General features: G+C 36.7%; 1 protein-coding gene across 2 annotated transcripts in view; it reads right to left on the bottom strand.

The window, feature by feature from the left end:
* Window positions 1-20,054, bottom strand: part of LOC128876240 (uncharacterized) — a 94,427-nt gene that overhangs the window by 14,021 nt on the left and 60,352 nt on the right. The window lies entirely within an intron of this gene.

Genomic DNA, 20,054 nt, shown 5'->3' with positions numbered 1-20,054 from the left:
AGTTTAGTTTTAAGACGAGTGTCGTTCGATGCACACAAAAAGCGAAACGTTGGTGCAGAAATTTTGTCAAGTTTTTCGTACCTAAGTAAAGTTTTATATATGTATACGCATCGTGTATATTTTATTTGTCAACCAATTATAACCAAAGCCCATTTAACATAACAGCGCGTTTTCGAATATTTCAATGATACTTACATTTGCTCAAAAAGAGAACAATTAGGATCAGTGACGCAATACGACGGCCACAGAAAGCAGACACTGCTTCTGACACGTAATTACTGTGCGAAATAAAGTGTTCCCCGCGGACTCGCTTATCTACCCAATCTGGAAACAGCGGAACGCGCGTGTTTCGTCAGTTTTCGCTTCTACGAAAGAAGAAGTCAAAACAGAAGAAAAGAGCAATTCTCGCGCAGGAAGCATCTGCGGCCAATTAATCATAGCTAGCTAGAAAGGTCCGGAGGCTGCGTTTCACATGCCCCGATGCTCGTTCAAACCGACGCGTAATAAGTAATTGATATGCCTTTAAGATGTCTGGGGGAACGCTAAAAAACAACGTGTCCGAGTACGCGCGATGAGAATAAAGCGACGAGAATCAGGTTATTGGGGCCTAATATCCGTCCGTTTCTCTTGCAAGGCGGACGAAGGCGCTTCCGCGGATCTCTGCAATCTTTCAACCTGCAGTTTGCACGTTTCGAGAATCCTTATCGATCGGAATGATGGGCAAAAGAATGATCTAGTCACTTTTCTTTAAACATCTTCGTGTGTTGGGATAAGATATTATACGCATGGTGTTTGAATTTGAAATAATCGGACCCATACTTTCCAACCTATTTATAAATAATATTCGTGATATAATTTATATAATTATATTTATAAATTAGGTACATTCGTACTGCACGTCGATGATTTTAAGATATTTTATAGATAAATAAACTAACATTTACTGTATCCATGTGCCATGTTGATCGTTTCAATTTCAAAAGAATATCATAGTATACAGCTATACTCTAACTATACTCTCATAAAAATAAAATGTTTTAATTTAGTCCAACAGAAGCATTCTCCTTCTATACATTCACGAACATTTTAAGTGCAATGTATAGAAATTCTACAAGGAAGTTTCATGCGCGAGACTCCGGTAAACGTTAATTTGTTCGAAAGGCGGCAAGAGCCAAGGCTGGAATCGATTATTACATTCCTATGAAGAAAGCAGAGATTTAGCGGTAACAGAACGAATCCCTTCGGTGTCATCTTCTCTTTCAAAAGAATCGGCAGCGTGGAGTGCGTGCCGATTGTGAGCGTTTCCGTTGATGTTTCAGCATCGTAATGCACGGCACGACTAGTCAAGCGGTAAAGCAGGAAAGTAAGAGAAAACGGGGCTTTTGTGTCAAATTCCCCCTCGTGATAACTCCTTTGGTCCCGTGACGACTGAGGAACAACTGGAGAAGGAATTTGGAGAATTACGCGTATTCTGTATAAATTTAAATAATTAGCAAACATTGTGTGGTGCAATATTGGAAATTAACGAGGATAACATGGTTGCCTAACCAGAGATGAGCATCGGCTAGATAAGAAGATTAATTGAATAATCAATCGAATAACGATACTTTATCTTTATTTTAAGTATATTTAGTCGATGAATATGTTTATTATTTTTACGAAAGTGAATTAGGATCGATGAATATATTTAAAATTTTTACCAAAGTAAATTTATTTCATGAATTCCTATGTTACTTATACCAAAGCAAACTTATTCAACGTATATAGTTTGAATAAATATATTTACTCTTCGATTGTCAAATACAGAGAGCTTAAATTATAAATAATAATTTCGATCGTCTCTGGCTGCAATACATGAGCTTACAATTAATATATTGCTACGTATTACTGTTAATTATTAGTGTTAATTAAACTTGATGTCGATGACTTGGATAGTGTCTAAATTAGGTGCGTTTACTCTGCACTCGCCGCGTTTAGTATGTTGACATAGTAAAAGCGCGTGTACTTCGAACGAGCAACTATGTAATCATTAGATTGCGGAAGTTTATGCGAGTATGGTGTGCCATAAATATGCAGAATATATACAAGCTATACGCGGCGTGTATGCATGAAACGTAATGCAAATATGCACTTCCTTAAGGATCAGACCATTTATAATATTATCGATATTGTTATACGTAAGTTTGAATTACAATAAAGAACAACTTTTTTATCTAAATTAAATAGTCTGATACATTATTCAACATGTTTAACCAGACCAAGTGCATGAACCCTATTAATGTACACTATTTTTCTTGTCAAATATAATTTTAAATATTAGTAGAAGAAGATGGTTTCTCCGGTTTAAATTAATAAGAGCGAAGAGTATCCGATTCGCCTAACCGATCATTACGGAGTTAAATCTCGAAACGGGTGAAATACTCGAAATAATTATTGAATTACACATCGCGCGAGGAGTAGACCAGAGAAAAGGTCGAGAAACTTTCACCGGAGTGAAACCTTATTTCAAGAAAACACTGAAGGGCTGTGATTAAACCATTATTGCATTACCACTCTACAATTACCGTATAATAGATACGCTGGCTATTCATTAGAAGAACTGTTCTAGAATAATTGTTTCACGTCGACTATCGGGGGTAGATAAATTGCTACTAAGAAAACTTTATACTGTAACATATAATTATATCATTAAATATAGCAGTTTGTTATTTCAATGCCCATTTCCTGTTTATTTGAATCCTACATTATTCATATAACCATTAATAATTGCAACATGATGCGTGTAATTAGCGGAACATGTAAATTCATTATTATTATGATAAGTGTAAATGTAAAAAAAAAAAAATTTATAAGAATGTGAAGAAACGCAGAAGTGTAAAAAATATGAAAAATAAAATACATGTTAGGACATTTAGAAGGCAAAACATATTTCAGTTTCAGATTACATCGTCGATATCTCGTAATCACACCAAACTTTCTTATAGAATCAAAAATCTAAGCAATTTGAAAATCGGTTTCTAGAGAAAAGGGAAGAAAAGTTTATTTAAAAATCTTGCGAGTTCTCGAGACGAGACAGTCACTAATCGCTATATAACGTTAAATTAGTACCGTCGTGTCAGTTTCTATGCAAGTCGAATCAATAACCATTAAGTGGAATACATGCTAAACTTATTGGTATTTTCATATCTTTCAGGGAAAATTCTCTCGGTTTTATGCAACAGCTTCGGCATCGAAGGAAATACCTTACACGTGGCACGCGTTAATTCTTCCTCGACAGATGAACGCAGTGCTTGCTAATTAGTATCAGGCAGCGCTGAACTATTACTAATAACACGAACGAGCAACGAGCGCAACTGTCTTGGATAAAAACAGTCCAGTAATTCCTCGATTGCATCAAAGATAGCACGATATAGGGTGATACAGCCGTTAAGGATTACTGTAAATCTTTCTTTACTCGAACTTGCCGAAAAAAAACGTGCAATAATTCATTCTAAAGAGGTTCATTCTGCAGCGGTATTTTCTAATTTAAAAACAAATTTATACGCAAATTCTGACAGGTGGTTTTAATCAAATGTTAGGTAATATATTTGATTAATGTTAGATCATATGTTTAGTTGAATGTCATCGAAAGTGTTGGATGACAGTAACAAGGAAATGAAAAGGGTAAAGTTTTCTAATGTTACGCTCTAAGCACGTGCTAATAATGGTGCTATACAATAATTAGAAACATGCTTACGTTTTCAATATTACCGCGTATACGAATTAAATTTTTATTCTAACAAAACTTTTGTCTAGCTCATGTTTATTATACAGTGTTTCATAAAATATAGACGTAGTATTAGAGGTATATTAAAAAGACAAGATTAATCAAAGAATTTCATATTATAATAACATTCATCCTATCCGTTCTTACTCTCCCCTTACAGCAATTCACATGTTGCACTAGTTGTTCATTAATCCTTACAAAGAGACCTATTATAAATATTAAACGCGCACTGCTGTTTCCCAGAGAATTAGCTAAAGTTATTATTGAGATATCATGAAAGTATTTACAAATAGGGGGCAAGATTACAAGTACGATTATATGCTGCACCTTGAGCGTTAAGTGTAAATAACTGAATGCAATTAGCTATTCTGATTTAGTTGATGAATTCAATTTGTGATGAGAATATTTACTTTCGCGAGTAATTTTTTAAAATGGCTTGGAAAGGATGATAGGAAAAAGGTTGAAGACCACTGCGGTATTGTGAATCTTTATAAGGATCGAGAATGCAGTACGGCGGCAAGGTTGATCGTAGGCAAGTGATGTGCAACTTCCGTCTCGATGACATTTCCTCTGACTTTCCACGTAAGATGTTAATTGACTACTTTGAACCATTCACACTTACACTTCAAAGGATTATGTCGACGTCCACTATTCGCTAACTTTCATGGCCATTTTATGACCATTTAATTGCGGCTATATGTACTTATAATAACACGAAGCAGAAGCACAGGTGTAAAAATTTTCAATTATCTCCAGCAAGCAAAAATTCAAACTATAAGGAAAAAATGCATGATACATATTTAGCAGAGAAATATAATTTTATGATCTTTAGAATTGGTATCTGAAATAAATACACGGATATTATTATACTTTAAATAATACCTTTTAACTTTCTAAATTTAAAAAAGGTTACATGTAGTTATAACATTTACAGACACTGTAAATTGCTGAAATCCGAAGAGAGACAAGTTGAAATTAAACAAATCCTTATTTTCGAGCCTGTAAAATTTTAATTCTCATTTCATACTAGTGTGGTATAAAATTTGTTCGTTATAGCCCCCTTTTCTCGTTATTAAATAATTCAATTTAATATTTTAATTCGGTGCTGCAATATATTTTTCTGAAATGTTTACGATACATTAAAATCTGATAAAATTCAAAGAAATGAACACTAGAAACTCAGAACTTAGAACGTAGAAACTAGAAAAGAAGAGAAACAAGAACGAACCACTCTTCGCGATGACCACAAATGAGTTTAATCAATGTTTTACTCCTACTTTCACTTTCCGTGGTCTTTGTTGGGATATTGGATTGGAAAACGAAATAAGCGTGGTAAAAGCACACGATATACCGGGTGCATGAAAACAAGTATGTTTAATTTTAACGATTAATTCAGTAAACTCAAATAATTTAAAAAAATTCTTACAAATATCAGTCCTATTTGCTGTTTTTCCCCCAATTAAAATTATTTTTGTATTGCAATAGAAATCTAGTTACAAACTGAAGTAGTACAGACTCCACAAAGGCCTCTTTTCATAGCAAATGTTCCTAGGTACAGGTGTCTTTTTAAATATCATCCCAATTAGCGAGACCATACATTAAATGCACTATCTACCATTTCTTCTAATTTGTCTTCGTCATTATCGCTTGAAACAACAGCTATTACAGAACTCCTATCGCAAATGTCAAGCAAGTACCGATTTATCCAGAAAATAGGCTGGAGTGATTCATCGAATATTATGAAACTGTAGTCAGTAAGGTCACACGTGAAGCATAAAGCGTTAATAGTAAACAGAAGAGTCAGTTACGATGGCTCCGTTTCAGACATCTCAAGTCCTCATAAATATTCGACGTTACATAACAAAATTTACCACTTGACACTTTATTATATCAAAGCGACGTTAAGTGCGACGTGAAATCTATACGAAACATCATGTTTTGAATTTTGTGTCTTTTTTTTTTTTTGTATGTGTGTGACAAACTGACCTTTGAGACGCAACATATTTGTTACGCTAAACCTTGTATTTGATGAAGATATTGGTTTTAGGTATTACAAAACGAGCAGCTACGTCGCGTATACAGGTAATCCCCGCATAACACGATTAGACAATTGCGGCAATCCTCGTACAACACGATACTTGTACAGCATGGTTTCGCTTTAACACGGTTAGAGATTCGCGGCACACGTTGCATAACGCGTGTGCATGTGCGGGAAACCATGTTTTCGCGTATGATGTAAATTTTCAGCATTTTCATTTATGAAAACGTGAATCCCTAACATTCACTGGAACGAAGAAACGAAGCTGCGGATGTCAAGTGCCCATTGAACTTGATAGAAACGTCGGAATACCTTCGGATATATCGCCTACGTCGATTGTTGGTAGAATTAAAAACAGTAATTAATTAAATAAAATTAGAACTATCCAATGAACACGGAACAGATGAAAGTGAAGGGAATTGAGATAAAGTTATTGAAAGTGAAATAAGCGAGGAACTCGAAAGAATTTCAAGAGGAAAGAGTTAATGATGAATATATAACTAAGGATGGACAAAATCCTGCAATAAATAGCAATGCGAGTAGGTTCACGTACTCGTTTCTGCAATGTTGCATATTTAGGAATATAGTAGTTTCTTGTATACCTTCCCTGTGAGAACAACGGACGCGTGAAGCCGGCGCTAAATCGCCAAGAGAAAACGATGGGCAAAAACAACACGGAGCGTAACTCAAGGAACTTGAGGAACACTCGACCCTGAATGAGATCAACGATCGAGTTCAGTGTCAGATCGCTGGAAAAAGAAAACGGGGTGGGCTGGAAAGAGAGACGGACATCGTCTAACCCGTCACGCGCGCCTGGAAATGAGAGTAGTTGCTTAGCCTACCCTACAAAAGCAAGGATTTCCTGATCTCTTGTGCGCCTCCGCTGTAACGTACAACCATAGTCGTTCATGTGTTCGCATAATCCACGAATTCCACTTACCAAAAACCAACGATTTTCGTACTAATTCAATTTATCCTATATCTACATCGTTTTAAGGATACAACATTTTCAGTTAATAAATTCGACACCACCTTCAGACTTTAATTAAAAAAAAAATAATTTATGTAAATGTAAAGCTCAGTTTGTTCTGTATTTCAAGCTAAACTAATCTTATTCAATTGGAAGCGAATAATGCTTGCTGTAATAATTACATGTATTTGAATATACACACAAAGATTTTAACGTTCATGTTTCAAGTCTTGTTTCGTGTGTATTATTAATTGAATAGAAATATATATACCTAATAATAACAATGATTTCTAACGTTGAGGTCAATTATTTATTAACTGCGACGTTTCCATTACGAGGATGCATGATCGTCTTCAGGTATAATAGAAACGTAAACTCAGTGATCGGTAATATAATTATAATTGTGAAAGACTATGAAACTCGCGAATATAATCTTATCAAATACAATTAATCATAAGAAACGAACTTACAATGAAATAGACGGTAAAGAGTAAAAAGGAAATGTGTTGCTGTTATTCATACTCTTAATTACAGGATCCAACCGGATTAGGTTTGTACACAGCTAACGATGATAAATGATGTATGCTTGGAGACCAACACGAACATCTTTCACATATGTTTCGAGAAGAGACCAGTATGTTTACTATTGTAAAAAGTTTCCCAAAAGAGGGTTCAAAATTTTGTTTTTTTGGTATCAAAATAAACTTACCAACAAGTTCTTACGGATACTCTTTAAATTATTTTAAACGGCATTACTTGAATTTATATTTAGTGATACATAAATTTAGATCTATTTTGATTAGTATAGAAATTTAACGTATCTACTTTTATTCCTACTAAAATTAAAAAACTATGTTTATCGATACACACGAAGCATTTAAATGCCATTCCTAAAATATTCGTAAATTTGAACTACTGTCATCGTCATTGCAGGAATGAGTAGTACAAAATTGAACATCTTTTAATTGATAATATTTTAAACGTCCATTGAATCAAAGTATCTCACTGTGATAGAAGATACAGACAACGAACGGTTCGTGATTTTGCATTCTAACCGCGTCTGAACAAAAAGAATGTGCACCGCTGTGAAACCTCGGAAGTCCTGATTTACACCGGCCATACTTTTACGCTGCATCCCCGTTCTTCCATATCTATACCCGTAACTCTTTTACAACGCGTGAAAGAAACATTAGAAAATCTTTTACAGCTCCGGTGTAGAACATATATTCAGCGCAGTGAAATGCTTGTCATTTTTAGCATTGCTGAGAAAAAATGTATGACCAGTGGAATTCGAAGTGAAATCCACAGTATTTCTCGGGCGTTGATATTTTATAGGATCGGGATAAAGATGAAGCGAGGCATGACCAATTTTTTCAGGATCTTATCTAATTAACACCGAGAATATTAATTTAGCAATTACGCCTAGAAGAGACTGGTTTACTCAATCGGTAATGTATATCGTTCATTGAATCATGAGTAATTAATGTGCTAACGACTTGGCCGATTTCAACGGCCCTGAATTAGCTATGCAGTCCGTGAATAAGATTCAGTGGCTTCGTTTATAGTCATACTAACGACTTCGCCGATTTTATCGGCCTTGAATTACCAGTCTGATATTATAAACAAAATTTAGTGGATCTACTTATATCGATATTAAATGTCTCCAACGATCTTGAAATGCAAGTGCATAAAATATAGTGGATCTACTTGTATCAATGTTAAATATCTCATTGACTCCAATTGACTTAATTGGTACCAATTCTAATCTAGAACTATTAATATCGATATTTTCACACCTCGGATTGTAGAAAACTTGCACCTGGTGATGCAGTACATCAACAATTATGCATCGCTTATTTTCAAAATGGAGGTAAATTACAGACACAATTTAAAATCTGAAAAGATATTTGAGATTAATGAACCTTTGGTTGCTCCGATAACCAATCCCAGTGAACAATCGATCAATAAAATTAAAAAATTAACTTCTGAAGCAACATACTGATTTTTGATTATCTTTACATCTTATTATTAATATGTTTCAAGTGCTTTCATGTTTGAAAATATTTTAAAGGGAACAGCAATCATGCGATGCAAACGTTGAACCGAACGTTATCAAGAAATGATAAAGACTGAGTGGTCAGCAATTTCGTAAATCTAATGGGAAAAATTACGACCGAATGACCAACAGAATTTCAGCGGTTGCGCAATGTTTGACTTTTCTCACAGCGGTCACCTGGTTGCGACATTTAAACCGTGTTGTAATTTCCTTGGAAGCATAATGCGTCCCAGTTGAGGAAACGGATCCCACCTTCGCCCGTGAGCGATGATTCATACTGGGCTCGACAGACGATGCCGCTTCCTTCGCTGTTATTAAAGCTGTCAATGACTCTGACGTCTCAATCTTGTTGGCCAATTTAAAAGTTACGTGGCCGGCAATCTCGGTTACTTTGCAAAAATCTTTCTTCCTTCGAGTTTTATTAAATTGGACAGCAATTTTCGACGACACGAACGCCACGGCTCTTGGGAAAAATTCTAAGTGGAATTTATGAAACGAATTTTAGAGGAATAAGGAATAATCCTTTTGGATGAATTATAATTCCCGAGGAAGTACGTTGTAATGCATGTCAGAAGAAGTACCCAATCCTGAAAATGTAATTTAATTTGAGAAGAATGAATGCAGACCTAAAAATAGTAGCATGAAAAGCACATAAATACATTGATTTAATAGACAAAGAAAGTGTATGTGAAAATAGTTTGACAATTTAAGAAAGTGAATTAGAAATAAAAATATAATAAATGTTAATATATTTTTACAAGTACGAGTACTCTATCTTATCGAGTGTAACAAACGTTTTTCTCGCTCCAATGAACCTCTAATTGTATCAAGGCACTATATCACCTCTGATCTACAAGGACAATCATCCATTATCAGGCGCGCCATTTTCTCTCTCATTGCACAAATCGATTAACTCCATAAATAGAAATAAATTATGACTATACCAAGTGTTTTGATACTTAAATTTCAGATTTTTCAAAAAGTGGAGTTGATCGATTTATGGAATGAACGGGTTAAATAGCGCACGAATACCAAATCAGGCATGTACAAGTGCTACTACAGTCCGAATTAGGTGCTCAACCGTTTTTAACCCGGCTGCTATGGCATACACAGAACGAATTCATTTTTCTCGAGTACCAACAGTACCCAGTCAACCGCTCGCCAACTATAGGACAATGCTTTTTGTCCCTGGCCAGCCACTATTTCTGCATCCTACTTCATCTAACCCTGTCGGACCTGCACCAACGGAAAATCGATAGCATGAGTGAGAGCCCTTTACTGTATTCGCCGGTTTCCAGGGAAGACCGACGTTTCGCGGGAGTTTTCCGTGCACGGACTCGATACGTTCGGTTTCCTTCTATGGGACGACAGACCCCGTCGATATCCGTGTTTTTCCATAAAATTTACCCACACGTTTTAGCCATTGTTACTCCTTAAACGACGGCGTCGCCGCTCCTTACACGACTCTCGTTAGAAGCCGCGCCGAGGGACGACGATCGGGAATGAATCCTTATGCGAAGTCAGGCCACAATGCGGCGGACGCTGTAAAGGAGCAAAGTGACCCCACCGACGAATTACGCGGCGAGGGAGACCATTCTCGATCGAGATATCGAATCGATTTGCGGGAATTTACGAACGACCGCCGGACGACGCGATCTTCTCCACCTGATCTTCGGATAAACTTACCATTACCGTTTCGCCGACGATTTGCTCCATCGTCCCGGCTCAGGTGCAAGGAATCTATTGTTCCACTTAAGGACGGTTTATTTTGAGTGCGCGGCGCTTGCGGGGAATACCAACGAGAATCGCCTTTTTAGGCGGGCGTCGTGGATTTTAATGAAATAATAAAGGGACGGGCGCGGCCTTCTATGGTTACGTTGAACGATTACCAGGTGTTAACAAATGTCGGGTACACTTCCACTGTAGACTGTAGGTATTAGGGACCTTACGCCGTACGTGGAAAAGATGTGTTTTTATAAAGGGTAAGAGGCTCTAAAATTTTGTTGTTAACACTAAGTTTAGGGAGGTTCCAAGTATTTTTGTGGTATTGTTTATTTCTTACTCACGTTTACTTTCTTAGACATTTTTACCATAGTTATATCTTATACTGAATTAATTTGGATGTATCCTTCTTTTTTTTATGTGTATAAAAGTGGTTAGCGGAAAATGTAAATAGTTTTACATAGTTTTTGCACAGCTTTTAAACAAGATACGGATGCCAGCGTAGTCGTGGTGCAATGATTACTAAACAAGTGTTTTATTTTTAATAAATAATAAAATCCTAAAGTCTCTGTTGTAGATCCCTTTATTTGCCCCATCTACACAGAAGATTAATCTAAACAATATTCGACATTATTTTCTACATCAATTCGTTGTCTCTTTGGCAACTTATCAATTCTATTGTAGAGATCTCATGGTTGCGATAAGAAATATTCTTCAATTGCTGAACGTATACCATACACAGAGGTCTGACAAAATAATATAAACACTTACTATTATTATACCTCCAATTACTAAGCATAGGAGGCGCTTCTACGATTATTTTTCTGGTCATATGTTGATATTCACCCAGCGTGTTTCCGCTAACAAAATTTGTCAAGGGCTCCGAACAGGTGAAAATAGTATTAATAGGAGGCCTGGCTAATGTACAGGATGATATAACGCTGCCTTTTGAGTTATAGAATTTTTTTGTTGCGTCACGCGAGGTCTCGTGCCACCACGCAATTCGATCACGCCTTTTCGATACACAGGAGCTGATACTTTTTCTATTAACTTCGCTTTTGGACGTTCACGGCTTGTATACACGTCGGTGATAGGAGTTTCATTATGTAACACTTCGTGATAAATAATATCCCCGATGATACCATTAACTCGATTGCTAGTTTGCAGGTAATGATAACGCGGCTTCGTAAATTTAATAGTTTTGATCGTATGGCTAAATAAGAATAAATTTATGGTTTGTGTAAAATCCTAAGAGTTAAAGGCATTCAAATTGGATTGCTTGTAAAGATTAATGAAGATACTAAACAAATAAATATTCCAGACAGCCTTTATGATGTATAAAGAGAATCCAGTGTTAATGATCAAAAATATTGAAATTTGTTTGCCTTTAAAATCTAATAAACAGACCAAATAAATATTCCAGATAGCCTTTACGGTTTATAAAGAAAACCAAATGCTAATGATCAGAAGTATCGAGATTTGGTTGCTTTTAAAATCTAATAAACATACCAAAGAAATACTAAAATTAACCTTTACGATTCGTGAAGAGAAGTTCAAACCATCTACTTACAGATATTACAGTTTGATTGTCCTTAAATGATAATAAAGAGGTAAGAAATAGAAGGAAAACTCGCGAGGAAGGTTTATCGAGGACAAGAACAGAAGAATGGAAAACTCAGTGACGGTAAAGTTTTCATGTACCGTTACTAAAGACGTTATCCAATGACACGTGTTCCGGTTGTGTTTATGAGTTACAAAGCTCGCGAGAATGGACATGAATGGTACAATGAGTTAAGAGGAACGCTTCTCAACGCAGCATGTGGACTGTGCAGCAAAAAGTCCTGATCATTCCTTCCAGGTCTATCCTTGTGAGCTCCTAACCGGAATTGTAGGCACGCTGAAGACGGCCTAGTTAGAGCAATAAACTGCAATCTGGCGCGTAAAAGTCTAGCATCAGTGTCTCCAAGAGGAATAATTCGAAATATAAAAATAACAATACTCGTGTTAAATTTTTCATTGAAATATATTACGGAAGTTAATCTCGCGAGAAAGGAGATGCCTGCAGGAGTTACATTATGTAGTACGACATGATTCCTGTTTGCACATTCTGTAACAAAATGGCTCCGAGTGCAAATGGATAATAAAAGTAACTACAACCTGAGGACCTATTTATCAAACTCCATTTCCTAACAACTCGAAACAGATAAGCAAAAAAAAAAAAGAGTACCCGTTAATTTTCCATATACGAAAATGTGTAAACTGCGTAGTCCACATTTAGAAACTTCACTCTGAAGTTAATGAACCTCGTAAACGAATTCAGCAGAGAGACGTTCTCTCTTCACTGATTAATTCAGCAGTGAATAGATTAAGGGGTTAAGAAGAGGTTTAAAGAGGAGAGCGCGAGGCGCAGGAAAGCTTGTAGGATTCACGGTGCGATTCAACAGGCGTCGATGCTTATCACGTGGCTTTTCTTTTCACCCCAGGAAATAAGGCCCCGGAGAAGGCGAGGCGATTCTCCCCGTAGCCGTGGAGCACGGTAATCATCCGCATAATAATGCTCTACCCGACGTGCGCGTGTGTCACTCCTATAAGGAGCGAACTGGTGCCTACGCGCTCGTTCCGCCCGTCTTTTCTACCGAATCCTTTGTGCCTATTTCCCGTGCAGACGACGAGGAAAGGCAAGGGAAGAGGATCCTGTCCGCCTCCACGTGCTGCGAGTTCTTCGCGCGCCTCGTGGCCGTACACGCGTGCGTTAGTGTAATTCAATCGTCGGGGTATTGCTGAATGTAATTTTGCAAGAACCAACATATCGCGTTACCCGAGAACCGTGCTGCATTTTAAGGCAATCTAACGCGCAGACCCTAGTTTTAATAAACAGACTTTGTCTTGGAAAATCACAGTAAACCGAACAAAGGAAGTTGGCTGAATATATGAAGACTTTTCTCGAGTAAAAGTACGAAGGGATGTTTAAAATTTTGCGAAGACGAGAAAAGAAGTTTTGTAGAAGAATGAAGTGGATCGATTGTTGAATAAGAGGATTCGAATGATTTTGGAAGGGGCTCAGTGTGAGATCAGATGACTCAAGTGTTCCTGGAAGTTGTTCAATGTAAAATCAAAAACACTTTATTCCACTTCCAATCGTCTCCATATGATCGTTTCCTTCGTTTTAACACATGATTCAAACTTTTTTGTTATATATGGACAGAATTGCTTCCCCCACTGCCTCTACAAAACTGATTTTGTCGTTTATGCCTTAACCTTTTGTCATTTCTAAGGTCATTTATCTATTGCGTACTTTGGATCACTTTCATTCCACTATTAACATACCTATATTAACGCACAAAGTACTCTTCTAATTTCCAAACACTTTCCAAATAGACCACTAGCTAAGTGTCAATGCCGCGTTACCAATTCGCTGATAACCTTCGAGATGGTTCCAGTTGCAAACGTTTAATTACCATAAATCTCTTTTACCAAGTAACACCGAGGTTCGAAAGCGCTGCGCGGTTGGTGAACGCTCAATGGCCGCGAGCATGAATTTCGTACCCCTTTTTCTTCAGCAGCCGGTATTATAATGGCGGGCCGTAAAGGGTTAGCAAACGGCTACCGTTCGACTCGAAAGGGAACTCGCCAGAACGGAACGAAGATCGTACGTGTCTGCGTGTCTGGCTCCGTTCGCCACGACAACAGGTACACATTCGTACGGTTGCGAACCTTGATGCATTAAAGCAGTGTCCTTGAGACACGAGGCCATCTCTTGCGCAGCTCGTGCCGCGGGCAGATCGCGAGCGTAGCCTTCTCCGGGTGAGAATCGGCGTATCGTTTACCTGGCGGAAGCCGCTTCGATAGGCCAATCGCTATATATCTCTCGCCAACGTTCTTAAGACTTCGGAGTTCGAGCCTTTAACGCTATATCGGTCGTTTCTTGCGTCTGCCTAAGTTCATGGCTTCGGCCTCTCGCGGAACGTAAGCAGTTCGATCTTGGGATCGCAGGCTGTTGTGGATATCGTACGAAGTTTAAACAAACTCCGCAACTCGAACCACTTTGACGTATTGAAATTGGCATTGAACGAGTCGTTGAGTGTTAACCGACCAATTGCCGCGAAGGGGGGCGTCGATGAATTAATTTAGAGGTAGGGCAAACTCAAGTAAGAAGATGACTACTTTATAGATGATTAATGGCTTCCATTCGCACGTATAAGTAATCTACATGAATAAAGAAACGCAACGACGTGTGAAACGATTAAAGTGGTACACGCAGTTATCGTAGCTAAAATTCAAGAATTTATCTTCGAGATATAAATATATATTTTAATCCCAAACAAAGTGTAATTTTACAATGCAAGTATTGAACTTAATATGTAGATTTTTGTTGTCGAGATATAACTAAAAATGGCCAAGATACAACAAATTTCTAGTTTTTTTTTCTTCGAATTCTTTTAAATTTATCTCATAATTTTTAGCTAATTTTCGAATCGTGTATTTATTTTTATTTATTATCAGCCCTTCGATTTCATAGCTAACGTTCTCGGTTATATTGAATGTACTGGATTCTTTATGAAATTGTTAAAAGCTACGACGAAATTTGCTTCTTGATGGGCAACGTGATGTTAGTTCGTGATAAATTATTTTCGCCATTGTGAACGAAGGAAATAAATGAGTAGTTTTCACCTCAACAACGCCGCAAATTCACAGTCCATTGACTAAGAAATATCGTTAAATGGGCAATGTTCGAGTGCTTGCACGGGAAATAATCCTACGCACACGTCTATACGTTCCACTTCAAGTTCATGGCTCTTCGAAGGAATTATCAGCCAGACCATCTACAGTGAACAATATGTGGGTGCCAGCATGATGAAGCAAGAAAGGCCATGTTAAAGTTCATGTATGGATCACCTTGATGAACTTGTTACGAAGTAACCATAAAATAAGCGTCTTGCACAACCCTCATGCACCCGGTATGGTATGCCATTTTTACCATTTTTACCATTTTTACCATTTTTACCAGTCCATTCATTATTCACCTTCCTTTTAAGAATTTCCTTTCTTATCGACGTTTAACGCTACCCAAATATACGAGGGAATAAACGTATTTGTTCGTTGTACACCGTCAAATACCAATCCCTTCATTATAATCTATAACCTCTATAATTACTTCTCACACGTTACTATTCATCGTCTATATTCTTATAGTCTTATTCGATCAATACTTACAAAATTGCTAAAAACGTTAAAAAGATCGTATAGTTAACAGTACTAAACTCAAAGATTTTCAAACACATAAAAGTCAGTGATTGTGTAAATATTGATAACTATTATAGAATCCTATCGTGAACAGTTTACACATTCTACGTGGAGTAAATTAGTGGAGATAATAAATTCAAATAAGTTTAGACAACCTGCTCTCTATAGATATGTAAAAACTAACGAAGCATGAAATCGAGACATGAGTGCTAAGATCAGTAGGACTTCGACGAATAAAATTATTTCTCTTATGTACCTTTCACGTTGAATTTCCTTTGGAATCGACTCGTGATGGCAATAAATTTATTATACCACAAACTATTTTTATCCAACTTATCGAACTAGATCCCCCTTGTTAGCATGACTGTAATATAATGCTTATAATAATTAATATTTTAAGAAGTTTCTTTCTCGATTGTTTTTTTTTCTTTCTTATATTTAATACGTTCAAAGCACAAAGAATTAAACATCCTTAAATATTTTTAAAATCTATTTCATTGAAATCAAAGGTATCTTGGAAACTCGTTTGAAAATAAAATGGAAAGAAAGCGATTAAAGTGGCCTGTATTTTTCCTAGAACTAAGGACCCTTTTATACAAAACATATTTTTGTACAATCCATAGTTTCAAAGTTATTAGAAATAAAATTATCATTAGATGAAGCTTGCGTGCGGTTATATCATTCAGCAATGATTTAAACGGAAACAGAAAGTAGTCTCTTCATGAGGGTCAAGGCGACGAATAATGAGGTTTCTGATACACGAAATGATCGGTAACTAGGGAACAGTTTCTATGTAAGACTAGCGAAAATTTCACCGAACTTTCTCACGCCATCTGCTCTCACGCGCTTATCATCGTGGCATAAATCGCGTTCCTTATACGTATTTTAAAAATATTCGATAAGGAACAGCTAAGATGAAGCAAATGGATTTTAACAGGAATAATTACATTTTCATTCAAAGACCTTACTAATGCTAGATTCTTTAAATCTATCACACGCTAAATTAATTGCTCTGTTTCACACTCGAGACTGTAATTTCAGAAGAGTCTGCATTTTCGGAACGCGAACCTTCCAGGAAAGACAAAAAATAATACATTTACATTGTCTTTTGTCGAGTGATCGTATAATTGGAGTGACTCTTGACAGCAATTCAAACAATAGGAGTCCAGGAGAGGTTCTCTAAATATGGCATTGACAGAAATTTCGTACAGAAATATGGAGTTCTATCGTAATCTATTTTTTTCTTTTTCTTTTTTAATTACGCGGCATTGTTCGCAGCGGTAAGGTAACCGTGTTTAACGTCGATGCGCATTTCGCCGCGAGGAAACGAACCCCGCCGCGGGCGTTTAATTACACCGTCACATTAATCACACCCACGCCCACGTTGCGTAAAGTCGACGGCGGTCCAACGTCGACAACCGCGATATTCTCTATTTTCCGATTACGCCTCGACGTCAGTATAATAAGCTCGAGCAGATCGAGACAAATACCGTCCCATTAAGTTATTTCGCCTCGAAGCTCTTGACCTTCGACATTCAATGGAATGCTCTTGCCGCAGGAGGACGATGATCCTGAAACGCGCAGACCTTGACCCGCGCCATCCGACTTCACACGGAGTTCGTTTCATCGAACTTCTGATAAATGGGAAGACGCGAATCTTCGCGCACGAGATTGCTGGGATATCGCGGGACGAAGCCAATCGACGAAACGAGAAATTGAAGAAACGCGACCGACCGTGAGGAACTTTACACGCGAGCGACCATCGATTTAGAATAGATGGGCTATTTTTTTAAGAATATAAAGAAAAATTGTATATTTTGAGTAATTTCCGTGAATATAGCGATATCTATACGAAGGAATTATAAATTTCTGATATCTATATCAACGTTTTACGTCCTCTTCTTCCGTTGCATATTTTTCATTTATACTTCTGTATATTTTTACCCTTGGAAATAGACAAAAATTCCTAAACATCGCTCTGTTCAAAACAAAAATATTCAAACAAGTTCTTCACCTAATAATAGGTCGAAAATGTAGAATAAAATTTTATTATAACCAACCCCCCGTTCTTCAAATAATCGACTCTGAAAATCTTGCCTCTGAATAACAACCTTGCTTATGCTTAAACATTATTCCATTTAATTAAAAAATTTTCACATTGTGCTTAAATCTCACTTAGATCGACACGAGCCCCCGTGTATATTTTAAAATTGATTATCTCAGACAAGAAGCCTCCGATGAAAAATTATCGCTGAACGTTTTCAATGCAATTATAAATGAGGAATCGCCCTATTTTCAATTGAATCGCGAATTACAGGATATAGCGTAGATTAGACTGATCAGTTATGTTCGCACCTTGAAGCTATTCACTCGGTAGCATTTGAAACGTCACGATGATAAATTGTATGTAGCCATCCAGTCAAACAGCTGCTGGATTGCTTGGCCGAGGAGTGTACTAATAGCTTAGGTCAAAATGTCGAGTTTTAAGGAAATGAATAGCTCCCAACGCTTACTATTAGCGGATATAAATTCCTAGCTATCCGTTGGATTAGTTATTGATCGTTTCAACCGAATTATGTTGGAATCCAACGTTTTAACAGTTGTGTTACTTTTTATTCGCCAGTTAATTATTTATAGACCACAGCTGAACAGCTTTTGTCGGATGAAACTCGATCGACCGCTCGATATCACTTCCTCGACTGTGAATCATGCCAGACACGACTGGTTTTATACAATGCCAGTCTGCCTTTCAGTCTGACAGACAGGGAACGTCTACCTGTACGATTTCACCAAGAGACGAACGACAGAGCGATGAAGTTGCCAAATGATATGCCCAAGGTACCCTTTCTGTAGCCTTGACTTCTTCAAGGGTCAGATTTTAGTCCAAATTTAGTTATAATTTAACCCAACTGCGTTTACTGCATATATTGTCAACTTTTGTAATTATTTATAATACCACCGACTTCATCAATCTCAACACTAATACTAAGCCGTTCAATTTGACCAATGTACTTGAAGCTTCCTTCTAAAGACATTCAATCATCACAGCACCAATCTCTGCAATAATAAAACCCACATGTTGCTTCGACCTTTTGTTTTTACAATTATATGTGCCACTTAGAACGCGTGACCGAGAGAAGATTAAATGTTTCATAAATTTTCTTCGTAAATAAATGGTAGGTTCAATTTAGAAAGGCACAGAATGAATTTCTACACCGAACACATAAGTTATATAGCAATTGATGAACAGCATAAAGTATGGCGTTAACGGTATGACGGTTCTCTTGGCTTTTTATTTATGAACATTTTTGAACCCGTGCCTTTCGTTCGTATAAAGTGAAATTGAGGTTGAAGCGGCTACTCCCTTTTTTCGCTCTAGAAATTTGCGTTAAGATAGACGCAATTATAGTCGTAAAGAAGTAATTGTATCCTGTCGCCATGTTAAATTCATCGGAACCATTTTTTATTATTTAAATACCGTTTAAGGCGAAGCGTACTCAAAACATTTACTACTTTCGATTTTGCTTTCGTTATTATATTTATGGTATGAATCGATGCCATTGATTGTGCAGTGACAAGTGATGATAATAGTGCCTGTCACCGTATTTGATTTATAGAATTCATCAGGAATTTATAGAGTTTTTCATGTGGACTACAAAGCAATGTGATTGATGTCTTTTGTGTTCTATTTTCATTCATTTTGTGTTGATAAGTATTTATTTAAATTGAAGACACGCTTAATGGAACTAGAAAGAAAGTTCTTATTTATGCAACGCATTATGTAAAGTGAGTAAGGTATTCTGTACATTTTGCAGCTAAAATACGAAGTCAGTAATATGTAGAATAATATAAATCAAAAGGATCGTCTGAAAATTTCATCTAAAACATGAAATAATTATATTAGATTATATTCATGATTTTAAGAAAAATAAATAAATAAATTAACCACATACTGAATAGCACATATCGAAAGGTACCGAAGATTTCACCATATAAATAAGTAGTAAAAATCACACGACGATGTTAGATAATTAATTCTCTATTATGTATAAACGAATATTTTACCTCAGCTGTGAGTCATTTAACGTATCGCTTAATTTTCATCGCTCAATCTGTCAATACGCCAATTTGCATACTTCGTTAACGTCAATTATTGTCCCATATACTAATCAGTGAATGATAGCTGAATAAATCAACGACGAGCAACGTGATAATTACCTAATCATCAGAGTAATTAACGTCCGACTAGGCTGAGATA

This window comes from Hylaeus volcanicus, chromosome 5 (assembly GCF_026283585.1).
Source record: "Hylaeus volcanicus isolate JK05 chromosome 5, UHH_iyHylVolc1.0_haploid, whole genome shotgun sequence".
Taxonomy (NCBI): Eukaryota; Metazoa; Arthropoda; class Insecta; order Hymenoptera; family Colletidae; genus Hylaeus; species Hylaeus volcanicus.
This window is presented reverse-complemented; position numbering and strand designations above follow the sequence as displayed.